The sequence below is a fragment of the Opisthocomus hoazin genome, chromosome 7 (assembly GCF_030867145.1).
Source record: "Opisthocomus hoazin isolate bOpiHoa1 chromosome 7, bOpiHoa1.hap1, whole genome shotgun sequence".
NCBI classification, from domain to species: Eukaryota; Metazoa; Chordata; class Aves; order Opisthocomiformes; family Opisthocomidae; genus Opisthocomus; species Opisthocomus hoazin.
In genome coordinates this window covers 5,957,562-5,982,145 of record NC_134420.1, presented here as the reverse complement: position 1 = coordinate 5,982,145, position 24,584 = coordinate 5,957,562, and the positions used below count along the sequence as shown (strand labels likewise).

At 39.6% G+C, this 24,584-nt stretch overlaps 1 long non-coding RNA gene across 1 annotated transcript in view; it reads left to right on the top strand.

Annotated features, from left to right (window-relative positions):
* The window catches only part of LOC142362101 (uncharacterized), a 172,908-nt gene that overhangs the window by 75,038 nt on the left and 73,286 nt on the right, over positions 1-24,584 (top strand). The window contains exon 4 of the long non-coding RNA XR_012764674.1: positions 13,652-13,752. This is a non-coding gene — a long non-coding RNA (uncharacterized LOC142362101). The remainder of the gene's footprint in view (positions 1-13,651; positions 13,753-24,584) is intronic.

Below are 24,584 nucleotides of genomic sequence, written 5' to 3'. Positions count from 1 at the left end.
CCTATGTTTTTTAAAGTAACAAATGATGCTGAGGATGAGACAATATTACTGTAATTTCTTCTTACCAAGTGAATGCCTTTGTGATTTGCAGTGATGTTCAGCATACAGAGAATGAAAGCTATTTAATCATTCTCCATATGAATTGTAAATAAAGTTTTACAGTTGTCCCACATCGAGGGAAATGAAAGAAGAAAAAACAGAGAGACCTTTGCTCATTATAAGAAAACCTTTTCTAATAGTGCAGAACGACATGTCTGTTCTAGAATGTGAACATCTCTTATATCACTAACAGTTTTCCACCCCATCACATCTCATTGATATTCTGCTTATTAAAGTCTCATGATGGAGAAGTTGTTAATATGCAGAGGTAATTTTATCTCAGATTGGGAAGAAAACCTGAAGTCTAAGAATATAATTAGTGATGTTATATGATGGGAAATCACTAAAACAATTAGAAATGCCTGGCAGATTGTGGTGAGAGATTTGATAAAGTCCACCTGGTTTTGGAGGAGTCAATTGATCCACATCCCAGCTACTGTAGGGAACAGGGAATGGAGGAAGCAGCAGAGTTGGATTCCAATTAGAAGAGCATAAATCAGTTTGTTTTAATTGGTCTGCAGGTGGTTTGCACTTTGTAGCCAGACTGTTCTCTGCGTTAAAGATGTTCCTCCGATTTAGCACTTGATTCTGTAACAATTATGATCTTTAAATGTAGAGAAGACTTTGTCAATAAGATATTTAATTATATTTTGAAGTATTCCAGGTTAACTTTTTCAGCAACATCTACTGTTCCACGTTTCATTGACTATAGAAGAAAATGCAGTCCACTGAGCCAGATCAAAAAAGACTAATGTCATCTATCTGGACTTCTATAAGGCCTTTGACACAGTCCCCCACAACATCCTTCTCTCAGAATTGGAGAGGTATGGATTTTATGGGTGGACTCCTTGGTGGATAAGGAATTGGTTGGATGGTCACATCCAGAGGGTAGTGGTCATTGGCTTAGTGGACATTGGTGACAAGTGGTGTCCCTCAGGGGTCTGTACTGGGACCAGTACTGTTTAATATCTTCATCAATGACATAGACAGCAGGATTGAGTGCACCCTCAGCAAGTTTGCAGATGACACCAAGCTGAGCAGGGCAGTCGACATACCTGAGGGATGGGATGCCATCCCGACAGACCCGGACAAGCTTGAGAAGTGGGCCTGTGTGAACCTCATGAGGTTCAACAAGGCCAAGTGGAAGGTCCTGTACCTGGGTCAGAGCAACCTACAGTGTCGGTACAGGCTGGGGGATGAAGGGATTGAGAGCAGCCCTGCAGAGAAGGAATTGGGGGTACTGGTGGATGAAAAGCTGACCATGAGCCAGCAATGTGCGCTTGCAGCCCCGAAGGCCAACCGTACCCTGGGCTGCATCAAGAGAAGCCTGGCCAGCAGGTCGAGAGAAGGGATTTATTCTGCCCCTCTACTCTGCTCTGGTGAGACCCGACTGGGAGTTCTGCATTCAGCTCTGGATCCCTCAGCACAGGAAAGACATGGACCTGTTGGAACGGGGCCCCAGGAGGCCACAAAAATGATCCGAGGGCTGGAACACCTCTGCTGAGAGGAAAGGCTGAGAGCGCTGGGGCTGTTCAGCTTGGAGAAGAGAAGGCTCCAGGGAGACCTTACTGCAGCCTTTCAGTACTTATGGGGGCTTATAAGAAAGATGGGGACAGACTTTTTAGCAGGACATGTAGAGATAGGACAATGGGTAATGGTTTTAAACTAAAAGAGGGTAGGTTTAGACTAGATATAAGGAAGAAAATTTTTACGGTGAGGCTGGTGAAATGCTGGCACAGGTTACCCAGAGAGGTGGTTGATGCCCCATCCCTGGAAACGTTCAAGGCCAGGTTGGCCTGGGCTTTGAGCAACCTGATCAAATTGAAGATGTCCCCGCTTACTGCAGGGGGATTGGACTAGACGGTCTTCAAAGGTCTCTTCCAACCCAAAATATTCTATGATACATCTCTTTTGCACATCTACCAGTGTAAATCTGGGAAATCTACAGTGAAATGGTAGGACAGCAATTGATCTAAGAGGAGTTTCAGACAAAAGGTATTTAAAAGATTTTTTCAGTGTGAAGGCATAAGAATTTTGTTGGTTTACATGTTCAACATACATCAGCTCAATGGACCAGAATTCTTCAGGCACACATAAGAATAATTTTTAGACAAAGCAGCTCAGAGTGTGTGAGCTAATAGCTTCCCAGCGGTACCTTCTGCACATCTTCTGTGTTGCGTGATGTGCAATGGCTTGACTGAAAATGCAGAATTTTCCAGATTTTGTGAAATCTCACAGGGAGTGAATTTCTGCTGCTATTGTCACATGAGTGACAAAATGGTTGCTTAGAAATGTTGTAACATATTTTATATGTATAGCTTAAGGAAGATGCTATCTGACACTGTAAACATTTGTGTTTCTCAGCTGGAAAGTTATAACACAATATGCTTGGCATTGTGGAAGGTTTGTCAGATATGTGTAATGAAGTTGCGATAGAAATCACTTAAAGGAGAACCAGGTTTCACAGGATCCATTGATAACAGATCAGAGAGAAGCACATTGACAGGGGAAAAGACAAAATTGAATATCAGAATAATATAGCAAGGCAAGAAATTAGATATTGTTCTCTATATGGATAACTGATAGGATTATTTTCTTTATATTATCAGAGCAGATTAGGAATAATTTTTCTTGAATAATTGAAATTATATCAACATAGTTCAGTTCAAAAAAAGATAATATAATCTTTGCCCTCTTCAACCCGTACCCTCCGGTTCAGTGAGAAGTTCACAGGCCTGCCCTGATAATGTAGGCCACAATGTTTATTAATATTTTTGTCTCAAGAAAGATTAGAAAATGGTATATGTTCCTTTTGTTATTGTGCGTTTATGCACTTAAGCTCATCAGCTGCTTCTTAGTAATAAACAAAGTAGTGCCAAAGCATAGTCTTGGACTGTTTCCCACAGCTGCGAAATTGTAAGCACAGCTCTTGGCATGGTCTTGTGACAATGAGGAATCTCCCAGACAATTACCAGACTTAGTCTGAAGATGAGCATTCGTTAGGGACTATCTACAACAGGTATTTTGGCTGCAACCTTTCTGTTTTGGAATGTAAGAGAAATTAACTATACAGACACGCAACATACTGTGCCAGACAGGTTCTTGTGCATTTTATTTACTAGTGTAGATGAGGCAATGGTAGCTATGAGATTCTAACCAGGATTAGAACAGCGTGGCGGCTTCTAAGCATCGAAGGGTCATGACTGAAAAACTGTTGTCTAATTTGAAGGTCAAAAATAAAACCAAAACCAACTCTTGTTTTCAAAGTGAGAGATTTCAAAAGGCAGCCTTTTGCTTTATCATGGTCTGTGGCTTTTTTTACCCTCTACCCTGGTTTAAGTTTCCAGTACTGCATAGATGCAACCTTATAATTATGGACTTATATTGTGGAGTAGCTACCAATTATGACAAAATATGCGTATAGCATACAGAAGGAATAGAATTATACAGAAAAATCATCCACAGCAGTGTTTTGGACATCTGTTTAGGAGATGCTTGCCTTTGATAAAACCCTGTCCTCTGCAGAGAGTGAATGTACTGTTCCACTTAAACCCCATCTGTGCTTCCTGTGTACAAAGAAGAGTGGACTTCAGACATCTGAACCCTCTTTTATTTCAGAATTGTGAAATCTAAGAGATAGAATGCCTGTTATGGACCTTCGTTTAAACATTTACATTTAAACATTCACCTAATTGGTCTGGTTGCAATTGTAGAAGGTAAGTAAAAATCAGTAGATTTGTTTTTCCCTGGCCTCTCCTTTTGCCATCACATAACTGTTAAATTCCAGATAATGAAAAGTCTCTGCTTGTGTTTTCCTTCTGCTGGTGCTGATTCCACTGTGACTTGATCTCGGATAAGTGGTTCTTTGGGCTTAGTGGACATGACCCTAGCTTAACAAACAAACTGCAAATAAGCCTACATTTGTCCTGCCAAACTCAAGGCGTGAGAGAAAGGGTCAGAGAGTCTCTGAGCTTTGAAATGATTCTGCTTTCTTCTCAAATGCTACAATTTGCATCTGAACTCTTTCAGCTTGGTGGCTAGCAAAGGAAATGCCCCTTCACAGCTGTAAAACAGTATAACATGAGCAAGCAAGAACCCAAACTTGAAAGTGAAAATAAAAATTTGCATGCTAATCCTGGAGATCTCAGAGCTTATTTCCTCCCAATAGCTGTAAGAAATCAGACTGTTTAGGTAAACCTCTGTTGAGAAACTGTGTTGATGAATGACTCCTGAAACATGTTTTTGCAAATATTATACTGAGGGAATATGACTGTGAAGAGCAATTATTTTGCTAAAAATTAGCAGTTTCTACCACTGTGAGATACATGTAATAACTGTGGGTCATATCCTCACATAGAAACAAACTTTATGCACTGCAGATTAGGGGACAAGGAAGAAAAAAGGTGCTTTCAAGATACTTAAAAATTTTCTTAATCCTTGGGACATCTTCAGCCTGTGGGAGTTCTGTCAGGAATCCCTTGAGCACAGCATTTTGAAATGCATGACAGATTGTAAAGCCATGCAAAATGTTTCCTAGCCATTCAGTAAAACCTGAGGATTAATTTCTTTCATGTTTCCTGCAAAAGCAAGTATTCTAGAATTAACATCATCAGAGGCAGATGCTTCCTTTCATCCTACTGCCATGCATCACTGTAAACAGCCTGGCTTTGTCTTCTTGAGGACCTCTTTACGGGTACTGGAAAGCTGCTGTTCCGTCCTTCAGTAGCTGGCTCTTCTTCAGGCTGAACAAGACCTATTCTCCGTCTCTCCTCATAGGGCCAGTGCTCCAGCCTCCTGAATATCCTTATGGCCCTCTGCTCAGTTTGTTGATGTCTTTCCTGAATTGGGAGCCTCAATACTGGACAGGCTATTCTAGATGCAGTCTGAAATGTTCCAAGTGCGAGGGGATAATCACTTCCCTTGATCTCCTGGTTCTGTGTCTGTTGATACAGCCCAGAGTGCTGTTGGCTTTCTTTGCTGCAAGGACACCCTGCCAGCACATGCTCTGCTTGCTGTTTACATGGAGCCCCAGGTCCTTTTTGGCAGAGATGCTCCCCAGCCAGTCAGTACGCAGCCTATTTTGTTGTTGCAAGGTGTTATTTCTTCTCTAGGGCAGGACTTTGTATTTATTCTTGCTGAATTTCATGATATTCCTGTTGGCCCATTCCTCCAACATGTCTAGGTCCTTCTGAATGGCAGCCCTGCCCACCTTGCCACTGAGAGTATCAGCTGGTCTCCCATTTATAGTCACATGCAAATTTGCTGAAGTCCATCATGTCTTCCTCATCATTGGAGGAGGTGAGTGAACATTGATAAAGATGTTAAACAGGAGAGGTCCCAGTACAGTTACCTGAGGTACCACTTTGGCATATAGACCCCTGCCAGATGGTCTGCTCCATCCAGGCAGAGAATGCCCATTAACTGCTACCTTCTGAACCCAGCCAGCCAGACAGCTTTTTTACTCATCTAATTGTTCACCTATGCAGACCATAATGTCCCAACTAGGCTACAAGCATGTAGTGGGAGACAGTGTCAAAACTCTTCCTAAAGTCAAGCTAAATGACAACCACAGCTCTCCCGTTGTCCAAAATCTGGACGTTTATTCACAGAAAGCAATGAGGTTTGTCAGGCATTGTTTACCCTTGGTAAACCCATGCTGACTCTTCCTGATCAACTTCTTCCCCTTGATGTGCCCAGAAATGTGCTCCAAAGGACTTGTTTCATGATATACTGCCTGTGTTCAATGCCATCAACTCAGAAATTCTTTCTTACAACCAAAAATGAGGCATATGCTTAAAAGATCTAGGTGTCATGTGTTTTATAGGATTTTGTAGCCAAATATATCTATTATCTCTCATGCTTTTGATACTTCAATAATGCAGGTGCTTCATGTATGATATTTTCTGGTCTGGTAGTCAGCAATAATGAAAGCTAGGTAATTGAAGCAGGTATAATATGCCACTTGTCGCTATCAAAGCTTTATAATTTTTATGCCTGGGAATCTCATATATGGGCTCTCATATCAAACAAGCAGATGCCTTCCTGCTGGAGACAGGGTCAGAGTTTGCACTGAAATCCTAAGGGTGTATATGGGTGTCGTACTTAGTGCCAGCTGGCTTCTGAATGATATTTACCTAAGCTCTCTTTTTGATTGATATTTTCCAGACAGCAAACATAACTGAGAGTTATATCCCTGTGACTGCAAGATATTGTGGGTGATTGTCAATCTGATGCAGAAATTCTCTGTGCCTCACTGCTTTACAGTTTTTGAAGTATAACACAAATTCTATGCTCTTAGGGGCATGTAATTTCAGTCTCCAGTTTTTGAAATTAATTTCCATCTTTTCAAGAGAAAGTAAGTGGTAATTTTCGTATTGTCGTCCCCAAGAAGTATGAAAACACATTTTATGCCATTAAGGTTGTGACCGAGTATCCCTAAAAAAGTTTAATAATCCTGCTTTATAAGGGGACCTTAGAAATGCCTCTAAATATCTGCAGGGTGGGTGTCAGGAGGATGGGGCCAGACTCTTTTCAGTGGTGCCCAGCGACAGGACAAGGGGCAATGGGCACAAACTGAAACACAGGAAGTTCCATCTGAACATGAGGAAGAACTTCTTCCCTCTGAGGGTGACGGAGCACTGAAACAGGTTGCGCAGGGAGGTTGTGGTGTCTCCCTCTCTGGAGGTATTCAAGACCCACCTGGACAAGGTCTTGTGCAGCCTGCTGTAGGTGACCCTGCTTTGGCAGGGGGGTTGGGCTAGATGACCCACAGAAGTCCCTTCCAACCCCTAACTTTCTATGCTTCTATGATTCATTCTATTATTCTCAGGATAAGTCAACCAGAAAGCAAATCTGGACAGTAATTTAGCAAAATTTCAGGAATGCCGTATGTTACAGTGGCTGGAATAGTCCCTTGATGCAAGTCCTGTGACAATTACATTTTCGTTTTCATGGCATTTTACTGCACTGCAATTTTCTTTTCCAAATATGATCATTTTCCCCCACATGGGAGACAGCGAGCTCTAGCATATGGATTTCCCAGTGTTTTTTTGTTGTCCAAGGGGCAACCATAAGTCACCACAAGGTTCCATAAAGAATCCAGCCCTTAGCAGCAGAGATTCGGTCTTCAGTATTTGCATCTGCACAGATATTGATGGTGGATAAGTGGTCTAAAATATACTTCTGAAGCAAGCCAGACAGGCTCAATGCTTTTTTCCTAAATCACGTATAAAGATAATTGTGGCATGTATCTATCCATATGCTGTCTGAAATGAGGTGAGGAGAGATGCTGAATGCGGGTACTTTGGCATTTTTGTTTTGAGGAGATTTACACTTAATAGAGCTGTGTCTGACACGATTGCATTTTTTATGCGTGTTAAGAATAAAACCTCTGTATCTCAGATTTACATATACCTGTTTTCTGTAGAACATAACTTAGTGGTATGTCCTGCCAGAATATTTAAGATACACTACTTTTGCCTCTTCCAATGGCCTGAATTCTTCTTTGCCGTATTCCCTTACAAATATCAATTGGTGTTACTCCAGGGATGAATTTGGCTGCTCAGTACTGAAACAAGCCAGTTGTTCATCTGGATGGATAAGCTTCCTTGAACACTGGCCAATGCCTGATGTCTGAAAGGCAAATGAAACTTTTACTCATAAAGCTGTTTAACTGTGTCATAGGTTTAAGGGGGGAAAAAAATGTATTTTCCTATGCCGATTAGTTTTACTGATGACTTTTTCAGATGCAAAATAGAAGCATAGATTTTTCATAGCAAAACACAAGCAATTGTTCTGACTTAAATTGTTTCTGAGAGAAAGACTGGGAGCAAGCAGAGGCAGCAATTGCAGAGGCAACAGTGAGAGGCAGCCACTTGGGCAGGCCCGTATGTATCGGTTAGACTTGAGGTAAAAAGGCTTTGGGAGCACAAGTAGAGCCCTCAATGACCTCTAGGAATTGCTGTGCACCCACAGCGTAGTCTTCATAGAAAGGCAGTTTGTCTTTATGTGTGCCAAACTCAGGAAACTGCTGTTACACCCTTTCAAAACAAAATCACCTCCAAATCTGCAGAATGCACTGACATCCAGCATAGAAAGAGCTGAGGTTTTGCTCGTTGAGCTCTGGCTCTCATACCAGTCTCCACACTAACCACAGCTGTAGCTTGTGACCAGGTCAGGCACTAGGCACCTGGTCCTGCTTCCTTGTTGTAAGCACAACCAGAGTTTTGCTTTTAAGATCTGTTTAGTTTTCCAAACCTGAACTCTGATCATAATTAGAACTCAATGCAATTCTCTGAGGAAAAGGAAAAAGTCAAGCATTATTTTTAAACACTAAAAATGTACGTTTTGAAGAACTCAAACATAAACTTGAGTCTTGAGCATTTAGGTCTCTATAACTTAATTATACCCATGAGACTGATTCATACGCAAATAGTAACATTACGAATTGATTACTGCTGACATCACTCTCTTCATGGTTTTGTGGACTAAGCAGATTCCAGTCATGTAGAGGACTTCTGACATTTTACTTTTCAAATTCTAATTGTGATCCCAACCTTAATTTTCACCTTAAATATCAAGAGGGTATATTTCTTTAGGTCAAAATGGAAAGTATAATATTGGAGACTCTTGATTCCAATCATCTAACCTTGCTGAATGTTCAAGGTCCATCTATTATCTTGCTGAAATTTTATCTTCCACCATCCGTAACACTATCCATGATTTTAGCTTCAGACAGGGAACCTATACTTAGACTAAAATAAATGCTTTAATATCCAGAGAAAAACAAGAGGAGAAAAAAATTACAATGTATAAACACCAGGCATCTTCCTAATTCATTAACTGTGTTCAGGACAAAAGCTTCATCTTTTCCAAACTCTTTCTTCAGTCCTATTTTATCCCAAATTTAAACAGACCAAAATCAACAGTGAAATAGAAAATAGGGTACGGAAAGTTACACCTGCTGTCTTCCTCGTGTTTCAGCTTATTGCATCCAATCATTGTTTACACTGCTGAAGTCCTAAACCTTAACCTCTACCTTGATTTTAACTTTAAATATAGGCAGAAAATCCAGGCAAGCAGTAGAATAAAAAAGAAATTATTAGAAATTGTTGATAAGATACCTCTTTCTAATTTTCCAGGTTTTGTAAAAATCAAGCTGTTAAGATGGGCTGTTGTCTTTCATCTCCAAGACTTTACCGTCACCAAACTGAAATTCTAACCTTAAAATGGCCAAGTACAAGGGGAAAAAAACTTTCACTCTAGTAATATCATCCGTTTTCCTGATTTTGTGTCAGATGTAGAATATAAACATTATTTCAGCTGCTGAAGATACAGTTTCCTAAACTCTGACTAACTGTAACCCTAGATAATACATGCCGCTAGTATTTCTCTGTGCAAAAGAAGACATGGCTCAATGAATTGGCATGGCTCAATTGCTAGTGCACAGGAGTTTATATAAAATCAAGCTATTACTTTATTGGTATTAATTTCCATATTGTCTTGCTTCTGACCAGCTATAATGTCATTACTGGATTGTCCCCAAGAAAGGACCATCCTGGGACAAAGAGATGAAATAGCTGGTTTTCTTGATCATGTATGCCTGGGGATGGAGGAACAGAGCACCTGCTTCTTAGTGGACTAGGTGTGACCAGTTGCCATACATCAGTGGCTTCCCTGAGGATATATTCACAGTGACCCAAGCCTGAACTCAGGACCGTACCCCAGCTGCCCTCCTCATGTTTATATTTTGCTGTTCAGAATCACTATACAATCAAAGGCACATCCCACATGTAGATAATAACATTTCGTTTTCTGTAATGTGGCTCAAGTGGCTGTTTCTCAGCTGAAAATGACTCAAGAATACTCCTCTTTCCAGGCCGGTGAAATAATTAGATTTAGAAAAAAACAAGTGAAAAACACCTGAGGAGCATGAGCTCTCAGGTGGGAAGTTACTAACTGCCAGAGCTCCCAGGTGATTGTAATGCCACCTTCTGTCAAGTTACAGCCTCTGCTAAAGATCTTCCCTCTCATTTTAGCAGAAAATCAAACAGGTGAGCTTAAATTGCTGCGATGCAACTATTGGATGCAGTGCTGTGGATGATGTGGTAGCTCGTCAGCCTGCTATATGTAGAAGCAAGCTCTAGGGGAATCATCTCAGTCCCAAGGTATGTTTAGTAAGGGTTAGGGCTGCTGAAGTTAAGGCAGATTTGTCTGTTTGACTAATTTGCTTGTTAAGCATCAAGCAGGAATGGAGTCATGAATTACATCATTGTCATGCCGTAGTGTACTTAAGGAAAATTGAACAGCGTTGTCATGTGCTAAAAATATGGAAGTATATGGAGTGGATTTCTTCTAGTGTTAGGGTTTCCTGACATATTTTTGGTAGCAACTGGCTTGCAGAAAGGATGAGAAGCAAGTGTGATACTCTCTGAAAGAAGCCATAAAGAAAAGGTTTGTTAGCATTTCTGTTGGTGTCTGTGTGTATTTCAGTTGGTGTTAACAGCTGTGAGTCTGTTTTACTTACCAGTAATTGGACAGGGGATCTCTGAAAACTAGAAATGGGAGTTGTTATAACTACTCTAGCTGAGGATGTAGCACATTTCTACTGTTTTTGGTATGAAGAGAAGTCAATAGTATGTTATTTAATGGGGTCTAGAAAGGATTTGTGTTCCTAAAATGTTTGGGACTAGGAAGATATCAACATTATGACCTGATAAAGAACAGTGATGCTGCCCTTTATGCCTATCAGGTGTTGAGCTATGTGTGTTTATTATTGTTTGCACTGCAATATTACCTGTGTATCCTAGCTTATAAGACCCACTTAGGTTCCACAGAATATTTCCAAAGGCAGTCCTTGCCTCAATGAACCTAAAAGCTAAAGAAGTCAATGCAGTAGAGATGGCATGCATTCCTCTGGAGAACGTGATGTATTTTTCTTGTTTTATGTGCCTATCTCAAGTGAACAAAGTGTTTGTTTTGCAACACTGTTCCTCTTCGTAGTTAATGAGTCACGTAAATGCTAACGTGAAGTAAAAGAAAAAAAATCTTCTGTTCAAACTGCGATTTGACTATTACATTCTTTCTGCTGCGTAAATCCTGTTATGGGACCCTTGATGAGGCATGGAACAAATTTGGATCTTTGAAAGGCACCTATCCAAGTTATGTTTAGAATAAACAGAACAGTTGAAAGATTGGTATGAAAATAGCTTTGGGGCTGGTTTGTTTCTGATGTAAAGAGTGATGACAGAGATGATCCTTCTGAAAGAGCAGCAAAATTTGGTATTGTCCCTTTTGATGCATCAAATGTGTGCAAGATTGTTTGAAAAGTGCAAGTTGATTAGTAAAAGGAAATACTCAGTAATTGTAGTGAAAGGAAAAAAGGAAACAAGGCAAGAGCATTGGAAAGAATATGTTTAATTGCCTGTAATTACTTGATGTATACATCAATCAGGGAAAGGAGCATACTAAATAGTGTTGGTGTGACAATTACTCTAAGATGATTTTCCCAAATGACTGAACTTTGTGTGTTTGGTTTTAAATTACAAAAAAAAAAAACCTGAACCCAAAAACTATTGTTTTTCTAGCTGTTTCTGAATATGGTTTTAAGTTCTTGGCTGTGATCAGTCAAAATGTTCTGCCATGTCCTTCGTCATATGTGTTTGTATGTGTAGACAAAATGAGATTTCTTCTCTGGTAATACCCTGCAAGCATGTTAGTTAAAGTTGGGCTTTTTTTTAAACTTGTATTCTACCTATTGGTGTATAAGTAAAATCTTGTATGTTGTTATATGTTGCAACCATCTACGCACACAAGTGCTCTGAGACTGAGCTGTTCAGTTGAACAGGTTTTGACATACCAGGTTTGCTATCTTTGAACAAATTACAGTCCGGTTTGAAATAAAAATACAGGTATGGTAGAGGGAAAAATAGAAGCAAACTAGAGGTGAGGCAGGGTTTCCAGGACTCATTCAAATGCTTTTGTCCTAAACAAATAATTGGACTATGCTAAATAAAGAATAAATTTAAATTTTGCATCCCATCTATAGTTTTAATCTGTATATCCCATGGATAATAAAGTTTAGGGATGGGATAATTTATCCTGTTTTTTTTTACCACTTTTTATACTGGAGAAATTGGTATCAACACATTCCATCTTGGATTTTGGATTAATGCAAGGGCATACTTCTACCAGTGACAAGGGAATATGGATGCTGTGGTGTGATTGGGACCAAGGGAATGCGCTTTCTGAGTTGTAAGGGGGGTTTTTTTTTGTTTCATTCTGATACCATATAATAAGCACACTATACATTTCTAAGGTGGTAAAGAAAATGTATAGTACTACTACCCAGTGACTATGGAATCTAAACATAGATAGGTGAGCAGTTGCTGAAGTAGGGATCTTGTCTTGTGGGTATTACAAGACTTCACCAGGGACCATTGTTAGCAATACTTATTGGAACATCTTGTGATTTACTATGCTTTCTTCTTCCTCATGCCTCCTAATTGTATTTAATCTGAAAGAAAAGCTCTCTGGAGACTCATACCAAAGTTACATTCTGGAAGATAGTGCTGTGGTGTGTGAACATACTAAGCCTGGCTCTGGCCAGCACAGTAAGATAGCTACAACTATGGTGGGTTCAAAACTTGGGTAAACTTTCTGGCTGCCTGGTGTGAGCCCTATAGGGAGCTATTACCCCTCTCCAAGCAGGGAGCAGTTTAAAACTGCCTAGACTGCAGTAGTGGTGTTTACTACAACTGAAATATATTCCAAATCCTGGATGCCTTTTTAAATAGGCATCTGAATGCCAAGTTACCAAATTTACACCTAATGGCTAAGCTGTGTGCGGAGAGGAGATTTTGATGCCTGTCCTGGCTTATGAAGGTTGAAAGGTTGGATGATTTGGTCTAATGCTGCCATGGTTCATCCCTTCCCCACCCACCAAAGGCAAGTGTTCCCAGAAAAAGCCCACTGTAAGGAGTTGTTTTCTGCCAAGGGATGAAACATGGCTCGCAGTATAAGTTGAACTAAACTTATTGGGGAACTTAGTAGACAATGTATGCATTTTCCCTTTTCTGCAGCAAAGGAACAGATAGAGCTTTTTTGAAGAGGTGAGGAGAAGGAGTTTCTGCTAGTTGTGTAGCAGAGCCCTGGGGGAATACCAGTTGATGCTACCAGAAAGTGTTTTGAGATGCCTGTGGCTGCAGGGAGATGCCTGTTGTTTCCTGCCTCCCCCCTTGCCGGGCTGCTGCAGCATACACTGGACTGCATAAATATACCTTTACCAGAGAGTTTGGCCAAGTATTTTAGATAAAGGCACATCTATTGTGTATCACTTGTTTGGAGAAGAATGTTGTGGAAACTTTGAAGTGTTTATATGTTTGAGAGAGTGTGTGGACTCCAGTGCATTTTTCATTGCCTTAGCTGCCCTGAGAAATATTGCAATTAAAAAAAAAAAAAAAAAAAAAGGGGGGGGGGGAAATATTACATAAATTCTTGTTTCAGTGGTGATATATGATATTGCTTCCCTTACAATTGCTGTCTTATTCTCTAGGGAAGCCTTATCTCATCTCAATATGACACTCCAAAAAATAAAGAGGACCTACTGGGAGACCCGATAGTTAAATCTGCACTTGTGAAGCGCCTGCTGCCCAAGTAAGTTTTCAAAATAGACATCTTTCTATCTCCCAGCCTGTAAGGAGATGCAGATCTGGAGGAAAACTGAAAATAACAAAACCTCCACAGTGTCATAAAGTATCATTCTCATCTTCAGAGTGGGTGAAATATCTCAAAGCAATAGAACTTGAAAGGAGTCGATTGATATGCCAGCTTTGAATGGGAACTGTGTGGACAAGTATTGTCAGTTCTCACATGTATGTTCATATGGTATCTATCTGACTTTTTTTCTCTGTAGAATGATGTTTAGCTCACACATACTTGGGAGTGGTGCTATGGCCTCCTTTCTGCTCTAGGTGGCTAGTTTGGCTCTAGCTAAGTAGCTGAGAGTGGGTTGCGAGTGAGGTGACCGCACAAGCATTATTTAAACCCGTGGGAGAACACGCTTGCTAATGGGATCCTGCACTGTTGGCTTACAGTCCTTCTCCTGTCATAGGGCAAGACAGGGTTCACATGGGGTGTTGAAGGGTGGAATTTTACAGTGTAAAAATTCAGTGTAAAATCCATCCATCAGCCGTCACCAATAAATAGGAGTTTGGAATTGAGATCTAGTCAAGGCGATTTTTCATCCCCTAGTCCTGTAGTTTTCATAAATATTGATCTGTTTGCATTGTTAAGGACAAAGGGTTGACTTCAGAAACTGAGCCACATTTCTCAGATTCCTCAATGAAATTGCCTTTGCCCTGATATAACAGACTCAAGTTCCAAGGTTTCATTAAAATAATAATCAAGTAAGAGTTAAATGTCAATGATGCTAAATTACTGCAGCTTCACAAGCCTGATTAAAAGCAGATTAAATGGCTTCCTACCATGGCATTCAAAATTTTTATATAAAAAAACACTGATGAAAATTGGCAGAAATGTCTTATTTCAGTATGAAAGCTCAGTTCTTTCTTAACTTTGCATAAACATCTGGAAGGAATCGTTGTTTTGCTTTTAACCAGGACTCTTACTGATAGTCTACCAAGAAGTGGGACATCAGCGCTACTGGCAAAATAAATGAATGAGTCATTATCAGGGATTGATGGTTAACTTCTCTGTTTAATGATATACAAGAGGAATTAAATTACTTTTTTCAGTTTACCAGATCATATTTTCTTCTTATATATCACTACTCTTTGAAAAGCTATTGTTTCTTCTTATCTTTTAATATGTAACAGTGTCAAGATTACAAAGATTTAATAGATCAGTGATTCCCGTATCATAACAGCTTCTGATAATGCCTCACCTTCACTCTGGAGGCTTCCAATAAGGAAAGGATAAATGTGGGAATCTAGGACTTCCCTTCTAAGAAATACTGGTAAAAATAACATGCCTCAACAAACTTATGCTCACGCAATATTCATGCAGTAGTGAAGCAGTTCTTCTTGTAAAACTTCAACCTGTCATCTTTCTCTAGGACTCTTTGACACATGCAGCTGTAGTCTCTGTAACACTAGAGCCAAACAATGGAGATTTGCTGAAATCTTGGGTTCCTGGGAACCCCCCTGGGAAGTGATGCACTGGTTTGGTGTGAGGAACTGATCACACAGAAATAATCAATGAACCAAATATTGTACTTCTTGCACTGCAATGCATGTGATCATCTTGGTAGCTTTCAAAGGGGTATACTTACCTTCTCTGTAGTTGTGAACTTTAAAAAAAAGAGAAAAAAAAAATATTACTTTGTTCTTCTTATGCCTTGGGGAAAAAAAAAAAATTCCTTCTTCTTTAAGCCTGAGGCAGACATTCATGCTTTCTGGATTCAGTAAAAAAGCTTGATTCTCCTGTGACTGTCAGGTCTTTGGCTGCTATGTCTGTGAATGTCTATACTCTTGAGATCTGCTGTTGTAATTGATCTCCAAATTGAAAATAATAATGGGAAAAAGCTAGATAAGGGCTGAAGAAACTGATACTATCATTCTGAGGAAAGAATTTAACTCAGAAGTAAGCTTGGGACTGTTCCTCAGCATCTATTAGAAACCTATCAAGGTGTCCATTCTCAATCATGGCTATGACTCCTGTGCTGAGCAAGAAAATTAGGAGTAAATTCTAACTGGGAAATACTGAGGAACCAGACCAACGCGTCTAACATGAATACAGAATTAATTTTGCTTCTTTATCAGAATGAGTCTCCTTTACTACAATACTATTAAAGTTTTCCCAGGCCTATTAATGTAAGTTTATTTCAGTATGAAAGATTAGCTACTTTCTAGTCGTGTTCTGCTTGGAAAATTTTGGTCCATGCTATACCAGTGTCAGAACAGGTTCATTGGTGGAAGTTACTTCTGTGGGTGTGTTTTTACTTTATGTCCTAATCCTATCTTCTTTGTGATAAGAGTGATCACAGACAGGCGTGTAACTGGTAGTGTTTTCCTGTTCAAATACAAACGAGTATGTTCCTAGAAAAACGAAGTGATCAAAAAAAAAAAGCAAAGCAAGCTTAGGTCCTTAAAAAAAATTATCTTCTGTGCTGCATCTCTGTAGCCTTTTTTAATCTCATTATGATGGAACACCATCCAACTGAGCGGGGAAATAGTCTCCAGTTCAGAGTATAATTGAGTAGAATCTGACATTTTGGGCTGCACGCAAAAATGAGTATAAATCAAGAAGTTAACAAGACCAAGAGAAAAGACTACTTTCCAGATCCCAGAGTGCCAGTGCTGGAAAGCTTATTGTCATGAAATTTCCATCCAGAATTTACATACTCAAGAGGTTTAGCTGTTTTGGATACATTTCAGATCAGCAGTCTGCTTGGCATGCCGTCTGCTCCTGTGGCAGCGTTTAGTTTTATGACAGTGTTTTATACAAGAAACAAAATGGCCTAAATCAGGAAGCTTCAGCAGCTTTATTTTGGCAGTAGCATTTCCAAGAGGAAGGCCCATCACTATTGTTCCCTATATCCATGGGCCGATGTCCGCACTGAAAATGGTTTAGAAGGATGTACAAATTAAAGGCCTTTTTTCCATAGGCTGTGAATGTCAGCTCAGCTGCTGGCTGCTTTTAATACATGTAGTGTCATGAACAGTTTGTTTGTGGTAGTGAACTAGAGACTTGACTAGTTATCTTTCTGGCTCCTCTTTTTCTTTTTTCTCTTCTCATTGATCTGAGATCAGCAGTTGAATTATGGGGGCATGCTGCTCACAGAGCCCCAGGGAAAGCATATGATTAGTGGAAGTTCAGCAATTATACTTTATCGTAAGACCTGGAGTGGTTTCTTTGTGGTGGTTATCTTAGGAAGGTGCTCACTAGGGGATCCATGTGTTCTTACTTACAGACTTATGAGAATGACATTTGCTACCAGGCCAAAAAACCCACAGGTTCATTGCATGTGAGCAGAATTTTTGAGCAGGCAATGTAACCTGCTGTAATTGCATTTCCTTTTGTCTGTAATTGGCAGAATTCAACTGCCAGGGTGTTTTTTTTCCCAGTATTTTGGGTGAGTAGACCCGCTCTAAGATCCCACTTATTTTCTTATCTTTGCTAGGATTCATCCAGCACTGCATTGCCTTGAGAATGACTATCACGAAAGGTACTCAGAAACTTGTGATCTCTTGCCTCCCTGCTCCCTCCCGTTTTCCCTAATCCATTAGAGAGTTTAGACATGACAGTACTTCTATTCAGTTCATGTCCGAAGAAGTATCGTAAGTATTAGTAGCGGGGTGGTAGTGCTGAAGCTGTTGACCATACCATTATTAGATGACCCCTGGCATTTCTCGACTAAGAAGTTAGAGACTATGAATTTCCCATGTGTTGTTAGGTAAAATGCAAAATCGCTTTCAGGAATTACTGCAAAGCCTTCCACAAAATCCATTACTTAATGGTAGAGATAAAAAAATTAGGTAGTAATGACTGACTTCCAGCTGAGAATTTTTGTGAGCCTGCTGCTAGGGAAGAGGCAAGAGTTCAGCTCTCTGACTGGATTGAATGCAGCCTTGCTGTGAACAGCTACTGAACCTGGAGAGAAGATCCATGTGCTTGTTAAGCTACTGAAAGGTGCATCTGGCAGCTGCTCCTCACGAGTACACAAACATACGACGCACGCGGTCTTCTGAGAAACGGATAGCTGAATGTTCATTGGCTCTTTTGAAGTGACTTTTAGTGCCAAGGATGCTCGATATGGGATGCTGTTAGGGATATAAATAGGAGGAGATGTTTAATAGCGTATTGTGAACGAGGAAGGACTGTGGTGTTCCAAAATGGTTTCTGCTCGGCTGTTAGGATGCGGAGATGTTAATTTTTCTACTTTAGGTTTTCTTCAGGGTGGTGATGCCACTTAAAAATATTTTCTCAAGTATGGAACTAGTACTACGGTTATCTGTGACTAATCTTTTGAGTCTCTTTTATCAGGTTAATTTAAACATATATACTAGGCCTTGGCCTTTTGTCTCTAGGAGGAGCTGGTGGTTCTATTAAACAAATCAAAATCAATCTCATAATATGTTCTTCCCTTATTAAAATTTTTTCCTGATATATGAAGCTGCTTTTTCATTTCTCTTAGTCCCTAAGTGGCATAAGGGAGAAAATTATTTTTAAATAAATAGATCTGGGACGAGGTTTTAATGCCTGTCCTTCTGCTGGACTCAACTGCTTTCATACTTATTTTCACTTTCCCTTTTCATGAAGAGGCATTGATGTTGTAAAGCGTGTCCCTTCTCCTAAGACTCATCAGTGGGGATTATATTAAACTAATGAGGCAGAAGTTAGCTGGAATTCAAGAGTTATAAAAAAGGAAATTGCCAAAAATGAGGAGGTTTTCTCTGAGCACAAGTATCTAAATAAAGTGTTCATATAATACCAATAAAATATGATCTAGTGATGATAAATCTGCAGAAGGAAATTGTATTTGGATATATTTCCCATTTTCTTACTGTGATAGAGGAAATTGCAAGAAATTCATCGCTGTCATCACGAAATGATTCTTTCTGTTTATGATTGCTCTGCTTAGTATTACTAAAAAAAATTAGAATTGGTTTACTGAAAAAGCCTGCTCTGATCTAGTCACAGCTCACTCGTCTCCAAAATAGCACTGTTACATATCCTGAATCTCAGGAGTATGTGTGGGAAGGTGAGGGGGAAGGTGAAGCAGTGCAGTGAGAATATCTGCTTCGTGTCTGCTCCATCTCCCCATTTTCACATGGGAATAACACAAGACAGTGTTACTTGCTCTTTCCTTTCCCCTGCAAATGACTCCAGTAATCACAGTGATATCAACCTAGCATCAAAGCATAGGGTCTTCATAATGACTGCCTCCGTGGATATTTAAAAAGTGTGAGCTAGCTCTGTCTCTTCTATACAGAAGCAGCAGAGGGGATGTTTATCCAGCCGTTCTTGATCTTGTTCAAATTCTATTGTAAAAAAAGAGCTTGCTGAATAGCTCAAAAATCGGCTAATAAAATCCCTGCCTTGCAAACTAAGTGGTCGTATTTCTACCTTCCTTGTGTTATCTGTAACAGATGTTTGCCTTGCTGCATGTTGCAATGCTCACCAAAGTAGTTTTAAAGCCTTCGTTATTAATACTTATTTATATTACATTTTCTTATGTAAACTTTTCCTGGAAATAACTGTGAATCTTCCATTAGTAAACCAAAACCATAACGATGTGATTTATCTCCCCAATTGCATTTGGCTATCATAGGAGGAAGGACATGTGTTTAAGCACCAAAACAAACAGGGAAGTATTGAAGTTGAAGGCAACTCCAAATTCTGTGCTTGTGAGAACATAAAAATGACACATTTCTACACCTATGGCCTATAAACTGTATGTGTTGTGTGAGTATAGCTCTGGTCCTCAGATGTGCACCTACCTGTACTTACAGCGCAAGATGCAGTTGGAACCCTCGCTGTTCCATCTGGTTTTCCTTGCAATTAAACATAGGGACTCAGGGAGGAAGAGAACCTTGATTAAGTCTTACATGTATCTTGATGCGGACGATTAAGAGATGGTGCCTGCATCTGCAGGGTACCTCATGAGTCGACCCATAGTACCAATTTGAACAAATAAAGGGCAATTTCTTTTGTGTTCTTGCAAGCTATGAATCAGGCCGGAGTCTCGTGTGGGCCTCATTAAATTAGAGCTGTATATACCAAATAAAGAAGTTCAATAATCTGAGTATACATGGAGATGGAGCAATTCATAATTCTTGGGTTTTAATTGTCTGAGGAGGTATTGTAATAAAAAATGAATGAGAGGAGTGAAAGGAGTTTAACTACCTATTTCTGATTCTGGGTTTCCTGTAATGTGTGTGACTAAATTAAGAGTGTCGGAGTTAGGTGGTGTACTGTAAAGCTACAAATGTGTGTGCAGTGCATTGCCCACCTAGTAAGTTTAACAAAAACTGTCCACGCCATTTCCCAAAAGCTCATAATTTAGTCAAATCAAAGCCTGTTTTTTCCATAATGCTATGCCTGTTCCTCAGTAGGGACTATCATGGTGACAAATTGGAACTCTCTAAAGATTCAGTTATTTAGGTTAAAATGTTGCCCTGAAAATCTCTGCTTTTTTCTTATAATGTGGAAAGTATTATTTTTGTTCTCATCACAACAAAAATGAGTGAAGTATCTTATTCAAGCTACAGAACAGATAATGGTAAATTATCGAATAGAAACCATTCTTGGGTAAAGACAGGAGATAGTAAATTTTGGACCAAGCAGTGACTATTTAGAGGAGACAATTTGGCAACCTCAGTTACAGTAGCTACTGTCACTCTATTATAGCAAATTTATGAAAGATGGGTTTTCATTCCCATTTATAGTACTGCACATAAGTAGGGCGACTGCTTAAACAGAATGACTCTTACAGGTAAAATGGTGAATGTTTGGAACAGGGCTGCATTTCTGAATCTATTAAAATACTATCTATTGTATTTTTGTGCTTCAAAATTGTTTTGTTAAAATATGGTATTGCAGCATGAGTACCGGTGGCACATCCTTATCATTTTTGCTTGTGTTGAACAGTTTCACATAAATATTCATGGGGAAAATTTTCCTTTTACTCACACTGAATCCTGGTCTGTTGCTCTAGAATTTGATTTCCAACACGGCTGCGTGTCAAGTCCAGTGTCGTTCTCGGCACAAACCATTATGTCTATCTATGGGAATGCAGTTATTGTCTAATGATTTCTGGGTTTTTTTTTCCAGAGAACTTCAGTCCTAATGTACTATATGTAAGTGTGTACACACTCACCTGTGTCTGCACCCTCACAGTGCATATGCATTTGTATACGTGAATGTGTATACATATGTATAAAATATATACCGGAATGTTTAGAAATAACTTTAATTCTTTTAATATGCATCTGTCTACGTGTAACTATGTATATGGGCAGTATGTGTGAATTTACAGAATGCATGTATTTATCCCTACGTATATTTGATAGGTTACTTAGGGCTGTCTAAAGCAGGCAGCTGTACTAGGGTAGAAAAGGGGAATGTCACACTCATTGAAGCAATGCATTCTCAATTTCACTATTTTCATTGCTGTGTTTGAGAACTTTTTTGATAATTTAAAGTGGAAGAAATCCAGTCTCGTACATTGTCGTGTGATATAACAGTACCCTACCATAGGGAGTGAGTCTGGAAAGAGAATTACAGAGGTGAGAAGCAGCCTTTCCGCCCTCAAGGGACAAGGAGGAGGAAGCCTTGAGCAGCTGCTCTCAGTGGCCCCTGGACTGTGTTTAGCAGCTGGAGCAAGGGAGAGATGATCCTACCCTGCATCTTCTGGAAGATCCTACCCTTTTGTAGCTGGGTTAGGCTCACAGCTGAGATGAGTTGTTGAAGAATCTGATGGGAAAAACTAGGAATGATTTTTCTAGGAATGATACTGCTGAACACAATCTTAACTGTGCACTTGCTTATCACTTCTCAGCTGTTTAAAAACTTATATTTTAAGTAAACAAATATTCTTTTGTTCTTTGATCTTGCTTTGTACATAATCTGATTGTGAATAGTTAGGGAAATGGAGCACATCCTTCAGATAAGTAATTGTTGCATCTTCGTGGTGCACCATTTTTTCAGACCTCATGATCCTAATGTTGACATGGTTCATTTGTGTGTAATGATGTCCGACTTACAGATTCGTAATACAGTAAAATAAGTATGTTCTAGTGATCAGCAATGGATAGAAAATTCTCTTGGCAAGCAGCGGGATAGTGCAGAGAGTGTTTAAAAACAAATGTGGGCATGAAACAGCTTGTAGTAATAGTGGTATTTGTACCGTGACAAATAGCAGTGGTAGCTGAAGGACATAAGCAAGTAGTCTGTAGGTAGAAATAGTACAATTTACTGAGATTTTTATTTTATGTGAATAAGCATAATCACAAAATACATGTGCCTATGTATAGCTGAATAGATTAATTTTAAGACTAAAATAATTTCCAAGAGCAAAAAGTAAAGTGGCACTTCTATTATACTAACTGACATGTCATTATTTAAATGCCTAATGTGCATTTTGCTTTTGGATAATTAGTTGTCAGTTTGCAAAAGCAATTACATTTTAAAAGTTACCAGAGTTTTTCCAAAGGCAAACTTAGACTTTTTATCTTGTGGCCGAATTGGTATTCAGATCTAAGTAAAGACTTGCATAAAATGCATTTTCCTTGTAGGGATATGTATGGGCTAACAATGGTAATACATGGACAGGATTGGTGTCTCTTGGGGAAGAGATTATAAATCCCTCTTTATCTTTTCAAATTAGCTCATGCTGCCATGCCAAGTAGAAAGTGGTGGTTCCTCATTTGATTAACCCCATACTGCAGGAGCACATTGTTTCTTACATACCTGCAGAACTTCCCTCAATGTTACATGGATGCAAATAGTTTTGATTTGGTTCTTGCACAGTGGTTTCTCCCGTGTGGCTTGAATGTTTCCCACTACCTCACCACCCCAGCCTGTTATGTTTCCTTAAATTCGTCTGCTTTTGTCTGTGTTTCAGTCCTAGGGAAGATTACACTTCCGTGCAGGTTTATACGTAACAGTTCAGCTAGAAGCTATGAGCACAAATGGGAGAAGTTCAAACTATCGCAGTAACCTTTAGATAACAATAAGCATTTTTGCTCTAGAGGACACCTTGTAGGTATAGCTGCCATGCGGTGTGTGGGCCCAACCGAAACACAGCAGAGCTGTGGATGCTGCTAGAAGTGTAGGGAACTTCCTCAGAATTTACTCGCAGTGGTCTTGGAAAGGCACAAAGGCAAAGCAGAACCACAATGTTTGCGTTCAAATGCTTTCCCGTTACGCAGAAGAAACTACGTCTCAATTGCCCCCCAGGGAGGCCTTGGTGCTTGGGCAATAAAGGAGGGCTCAGACGTGTACAGCTACCGAGCATGGGAAAATACCCAAAGTCAGAGCTGCAGTGCATGCAAATGCAGCATGCAATCCTAGCATCTGACGAAGATGTGCATAGGAACAGTTTTCCACATCTGGCTTTTTTTTTTTCATTCTGAGATTTCCGAGCTGATGCTGTACCACAGTGAGATAACCCCAAAGCTTTTCAAAGCCTTCTGTGAGAAAAGAGATGGAAACAATACCTAGTGGTAAAGGCATTCACCTGCCATGTCAGATATCCCAGTCAAAGTCACATTCAAGTTGGATGTGAATTGGGCTTTTTTGATACATTTGTGCTTTTATCTGTCTTGGAGCTTCTCCATTTACTGCAAACTGATATTCCCTGAGCAAGGCCAAGTGAGATTGATAACAACACTTACAGGAGAGATCTAATATGAACACTCAATTCCTGCATTCTGCCAGGTATAGAAGATTTCAGGACTGTCCTAATAATCATACAGATTTCATAGTATTTCAATAAGGCATTGGTTAAATATGAAGGGTCTCTGCCTGTTGTACTCTTTTATTTCTTATCACAGAAGTGGAGTTGAAGGCAGTAGCTTTTAAACATCCTTCTGTGCTCTGGAGCAGAAAATGGAAGTTTGCCAATCAAGATTGTTTTTGTTTTGATGAATAAACTACCTGGCAGTGTTGAAGCGGGCTGATACTGGCTATTAGATTGCAGGTAAAGTACGGTGATATTCTTAATATCCAGATTTGTTAGGACTTTGAGTTTCTTTCTCATTGGAAAGGTGACAGCATTAGCACTATGTACACAAGCAGCATGGTGCAGAAGGATGAATAGCTGGTTTGTTGCTCCTAGGTTTTGCTTGGCGACATGTTCCCTGGGGAACTGGTTAGGCAGTTGAATCTTTCTGGGCAGAGCTCTGATCTTCCTACGGAAGCGTATGTCTGACATCTAAAATGAAACTTCACACTTGGGTTTTTTTGCAGGACATGGGGTCCTCTCCTCCTGTTTTCTTATGATATCTGTAAGGGAAGATTATAGAAAAGCAGGCAAACATGTAAACTGTTCTTAATTACTATTTATACTGCCTCTGCAAATGATGATCTTAGCTATATTCCCCCTTTATAAATGATGTATGTAATTGGGTTCAACAGACTCACACACAACATTTGTTGGTCAATTACCTCTTAAATTATGTATATTTTACTGATTAGAAAATGTAATTTTTCTTCCGCACATAAAGCTTTTTCTAAATATGTACTTAGTGTATCTGAAATAATTACTTGTATTTGTACACAGAAGCTAAATTGAAAAGAGTTTTCCCATTAAATGTGTATGCTTCTGTAATCAGCAAGACAACTTTATTTCTGTATATACGGGGTGCTCTCTGAATTATGGACTGAGGAGTCAATGATTGTACAATTCCTAGACAAGGAAATCTCGAAAATGAAATGTGTTCACTCAATCAAGAAGGAAATCTGCATATTTATTAAGAGTGAAGAATGGATGTTATAAAGTTAATATTATCCTAAGGCTCAAT